We start from the raw sequence: 6,000 nt of genomic DNA on the forward strand, positions 1-6,000 counted from the left end.
CTCACAACAGAAAACAAGGCAGAGTTGGATTGAAGTCATGTGGGGGTCAATGGTTCTCTGGGGAAAGGAGTGTGAATGTTGCTGCCTCTCTGGCCAACGAGGGAGCAGTAAAAAAAAAAAAACAATCATGGGTCTGTAGGTGTGTAACCGCTGTGTAAGTACATTTCTTAAAACATGAATTGGTTGGTGTTGAATCTTGAGTTAACTGTTCCCAACAACAATCCACAAATGAAATAGTAATGTGCTTTATGCGTACACAAATTGAGTTTATCAAACCACAGCACACTTAGGTGTAATTTCCACCTCACCTCTATGTATACAGGAAAGTATTGCTAGGAGAAATGACCTTTTAGCAAAAGGGGTTCTCTTTTTTTCTGCATGTTGGTTGACTCCAGCCTGGATACAACGCTGTAGATGCATTCATTGTACATTTGAAAAGCCTGAATGAAATTCTAGCGTCGATATTTTTGCTGAAACTGTAATTGATTGTTTTCCATAGTCAGCCATTAGCTAGGCGGTTTTGGCCAGGGGGGATTTATTTAAAGGTGTAACACGAAGGACAGGGGGATCTCCTTTCTCTCGTTCTTTTGTTCACAAGACTTCTGGTTTATGCTTTTGTTAAGTGTCATAGCTCAACCTCGTTATGCCTCCACGCTTTAAGGGATTTTACTTCAACGTGTCAATTAATATATTATCATGCATGCTCTTATGGCGATGACGCAGAGGCAAATGCAGACATGAAATACAAAGCTTACATTTATGTAATATTTATTCCTTGTGTAAAATATGTTTTGTCCCATATCCGATGGTTCACTTTAAAGCCAATATCGGCCGATACCGATAACGTGCTGATAATAAGGTGCATCCCTACCAGGCGGTGTTCCTAGTTTGAAAGTGTGGCCTATAGTGAAGCGTAAATGTCTGTGCTCTGTCTTCACTGAGGATGGGGTTTTCTAGTCCACTCTAACTAAACCATTTGTAGCTGCCAATATGCAAAGCTGCCTAGCGTAGCTTTAATGTCCTATATAGCAGGAGGAAACATATGGGCGTCCAGGAGTTAGCATCCTGTCTGCCGCCCGGGTACATCTGGTCCCATGGCAAACACAGAGAGAAGCCTTTGTCAGTGGTCTACAAAGGCAAGAGAAGGAGAGAGAGAAAGAGAGACTCGGCTGGCCTTCTCTTTACACCCCATTCAAAGCACTCTCTCTTCTGGAGTCCATTAGAATAGCAGAGTGAGTGTCTTCTTCAGTAGCAGAGACAAATGTGCTCCGTGGCGGCTGCTGCTGCCAAATAACCTTGGCCACTGCTATTGAAATGGTGGGTCAGTCAAGAGAAAGAGAGAGCGAGAGAGATCAGAGCTGTGAAGCAGAGGAGCGGAGCGAATGCAATGGTGAAGGAGGAATAAATAAAGCAAATGAAAGAGGGGAAAGACTAGGCTTAGAGAAATATACAGAAATGGTAAAGGATCAATGCAAGAAACGGTTAAACTGAGGGTTTGGGTTGGTCAAACACTTGTTCATAAGAACTTGGGGTCGAACCGAAGTGGACAGTGAGTGTTCCAACCAGACCCTCCCATCATACCAGTTGATAACAAATGAAAGTTTTTTTAAATGCGGCTTGGATACCAACTAGCCTACTTGTTGGCGGTGAAGGTGTTGAGACACAGCTGCTAGCTTGTATGCTAGCTGAAGATGCTGTAGTGGAGTCACAGTCAGGGTCTGTGACAGATGGGTCAAACACAGATGGTGGTTCTGAGTGCAGACTGGAAGGGAAACCTTAGAACAACCTTAGTAGTGGCTGTTACAGATGCCGTTTCCAGCCATTTCATTGTATCCATTTCTAGTGTTTTGTTTGTTCACTTGCTTGTTTGAGACTGAAAGAGCAGTGTGGACAGACTGATGACTTGAGTCAACGTTGCACGCTCAAATTAGATTTTAAAATCAACCGCTTATCTGGAGTCACAAGTCACTTTGGGGTCCCCAGCAGTGGACTCCAAACTTCCCTTTCCTGGGCCACATTAACCAGCTCTGACTGGGGGATCCCGAGGCGTTCCCAGGCCAGTGTGGAGATATAAGCTCTAGTCCTGGGTCTTCCCCGAGGCCTCCTCCCAGCTGGACCTGCCTGAAACACCTCCCTAGGGAGGCGCTCAGGGGGTGTCCTTACCAGATGCCCCAACCACTTCAACATGCATATTTTATTGTTTGTATATATGTATATATATATTGTATGCTTGGATGGGTAGATCACGGCTTAAATTGCTGACACTATGTTGGGTTGTTGCAAAGTGGGTGAAAGGCCTTGTATCAACATGTGTAGGGCTGCAGGGCCAATGACGTGCTCCACTTAGAGGTTGGCAGTGTGTGTGTGAAGATACATGTGTGTAGAATCTCAATGGAACTTGGTGGCACTGGGCTGCTAACAGGTGACGGAGCTGGTGAGAGGCCAGAGAGTTGCCAGGCTCTATAAAGGGTCCAAAGCAGCAGGGACTGTGGGGTCCTGTTTACTGAGAGACAGAGAGAGAGAGAGAGAGAGAGAGAGAGAGAGAGAGACATAGAGAGAGACAGAGACAGAGAGAGAGAGAGAGAGAGAGAGAGAGGGAGACATAGAGAGAGACAGAGACAGAGAGAGAGACAGAGAGAGAGAGAGAGAGAGAGAGACATAGAGAGAGAGAGAGAGAGAGAGAGACAGAGAGAGAGGGGGGGGAGTTGGAGAGACAGGGAGAGAGAGACAGAGAGAGAGTATACTGGCCCAGAGGATCAATAGACACTCTCATAGAAGTTTCAACAGGCGCTGGCATAAGGGGAACATCAGTTGATGTGAACCTCTAGTAGAAGCCTTGAAAGGATTGGCTGCAGAATAAAGGGAGAAATGGATAGAGGGGGGACAGGAGGAATGGTGGGAGAGGCAAGGAGAAATAAGGGGGGGAAAGAAAGACATAAAAAAGCTGGGTTTGTTGAGAAAGTGATATTTAAAGGCGCTCTGCATCATTCGCCTGCAATGTGCCGCTTGCTTCCACAGCCCGCTGGCACAGGGGAAGGAATGCTCAAACCTTAATGGATGGAAGCTTTGAAATGAATAAATGTTGGAGAAAAGTTGTTTTTGCTCTGCCCGGTTTATATCCTCCTTTCCTTTGCCGTCCCCTGTAAGAGTTTACTACGCCAATTAGGGATTGGTATTTCCATGGGAGTTTTAATGCCATTTCAAAGGAGGGAAATAATTAACAGTCAGCTTCGGCGTTTTTACACCAATTTCACACACCTTCAGTGACAGTAATTGCTTGAGGGTAACATGAGACATGTTCAAAGTATATACACTATCTTGGCACGTAATTAAAAAAGGGAAATCTATTTTAGTATTCGGGTATGCAAACAATTTTTCTTTTTCCTTTATTCATGTACGTTATGCATGCACAATGTCCTCTTAAAAACTGTTTCCCCAATTTATGCTAAGCTAAGCTAGTTTGCTGCTGGCTCTATGACTGAACATACAGACATTACATTACAACGCCAAACTATTCAGTGAAGACACAAGTGGACCTAACATTCCTGTGTTTAAACATTTTACATAAATACAGGAAAATGCCACCTCCTTAAATAAGTATATTTGTTTAAAATATAAAACACACTTAGTTTGACATTAAGTATAATATTGAGAAAACATATTTCAGAAGTGAAATATGTAATGCTACATGTAAGATTTTAAAGCCTAGTAATTACAGAATTATCTGATTTCTTATCGTAAAATCTTCACCTAAATCCAAACCTTCATCTGTCTTGTAGGTTATCAACTTTCTTTCTCGTGGTACCGTTGTTCTGAGACTAAAAAAAAGACAGCAGTTTTAATCGGACATTTTTTTTTTCCAGAGAAGAATCCAATTACAGCACTGTTCTGAGATCAGCCAGATTACACTGTGTCTAAAAGAAAAGAAAAAAAACAATCAGAGCCTATCTGATTCCCAGCTTTAGCAGGAGACACGTCCATGTAATGAAGTCTCTTATTTCCCCTCCACCTCCTCTCCTCCATCCTTCTCTCCCTTCTCCTCCTCTCTTTCCATTTCCCCGCTCCGTCCTTTCTTCCTGCATTGGATTTCATTTTCCCTTGATTTCTCCTTTACTATTTTACTCTCTTGTTCTTTTCAGTTGCTCTCCTTTCATTGTCTTCAGTTCCGTCTCACCTTCCTTTCCACACACACACACACACACACACACACACACACACACACACACACACACACACACACACACACACACACACACACACACACACACACACACACACTCGTTGCCTTCATTCAGCTCTTTAAAGGCCTGTCCTGAACGTAGACTACAGCGAGAACCGGCCACAATATCCTCACTTTCCAAAATAAAATCCTCTCTCCTAAGGTCTGACTCAAATGAGTTCTCCCATAAATATTTGTGCTAGTATACAGTACACACACACACACACACACACACACACACTTTCTTACATACATACACACACACACACACACACACAACCGACGCGCCCTGCAGACATATAGAAATGTATGCACACAAGTAAAGAGATGAACATCTCTCTCTCTCTCTCTCTCTCTCTCTCTCTCTCTGTCTCACCCACCCCCACCCACCCCCCCCCCCCCCCCCCACATACACAGGCACAGACACGTACCCCCACTCCCCAAAACATCCCTTCCTTCCTTTCTCCTCCATTACAATGTATGATCACTGGGGATTACTGTGGCAGGCCTGAAGGTGGTGCACGAACACAGATAGCTGATAGTGGGCGAGTGGGCTTCTTTTCTTTCTCTTTTCACCCGAGTAATGGAAATATCACAGGCTCCCCGGTGTGTGGCGGTGACCTTTTGGAGAGCGCTCCACTTTGCCTTAGCTTGCTGGCTCTTTGGTAACAGAGGCCCGGCCACCCGTCTCACCCCCCACACCCCCACACCCCCTTTCCTCTCCGCCCCTGGGCCATGTGTGCAACGCATTGAGAGCTTGTAGATCCATACTCTGGCTGTATAAATGATTTATCACCAAAGGGGGGACAGGAAGGAAAGCAATACTGTGCAGAAAAAATAAACAAGAGAATCACTGTATATGTAATTGTTTACTAAAAACAATGCAGAAAAGGCATTTTTTTAAAGACCGGCAAATATTGTTTTTTGATTCATAAAATGAAAAAGGGCTGTATCCAAAATATGTTCTGCAAAAACTTTTTTCAAAATGAAATTTATCCTACATCTAGATTTGTGGGTGTTCAAAAAGATGAGAATGTACACATCATTAGTTAGATATTGCAAAATGTACATATTCCTTCAAACATTTATGAAAAAAAATACTAAATGACAAAAAATGGTTTTATTGTAAGTAATCAACTGGCTGGTTTCATGATAATATCTGTACATTTCTTGTTTTACCCTTTATATTCAGCTTCAATGAACTAAAACTCACTAACAACTAACTCCCTGTATGATTTATTAGGATTATGAAATGCTGGATCAACAATCATAACAAAGAAAGAACAAAAGACTATAAAACATTTATTTTACTCTTTATTTTTCAATCATCTCTTTATACAAATGATAAAAGTCAAATGTTCCCCATCAAAATATACAGCAGCAGCAGCTTGAGGTGCATATCAGGATAGCACATCGCTCCTGACTGCATGCCGCTCCATAAACGGCCAACAGATGAATGCATTATTGGCACCATTATGTTCAAATGTCAGCGTGTCACTGCTCACTACAATAGGGAAGCATGGCAGCATGTCCTGTCAGCTATAGCCTGCAGGTAATAAATGTCTCCACAGTTCAGATATGTCACTGGGGTGGCAGGATACTCTTGTGTGTGTTATTCCACCTGATAAAACTTTACTGTCTGACTCAGTCTTGTATCTCTTATTTTGAAAATATATATATATGATTTCTGGAATATGTCGCTGCATGCAGAGCAGATTTGACTGCTTTTATAGATTTTGATTTGATTTTAGGAGCTTTTATTTTGACGTATTGTGGATGGA

Source organism: Ammodytes marinus (genome assembly GCF_949987685.1).
Source record: "Ammodytes marinus genome assembly, chromosome: 13".
In the NCBI taxonomy this organism is placed as follows: domain Eukaryota; kingdom Metazoa; phylum Chordata; class Actinopteri; order Uranoscopiformes; family Ammodytidae; genus Ammodytes; species Ammodytes marinus.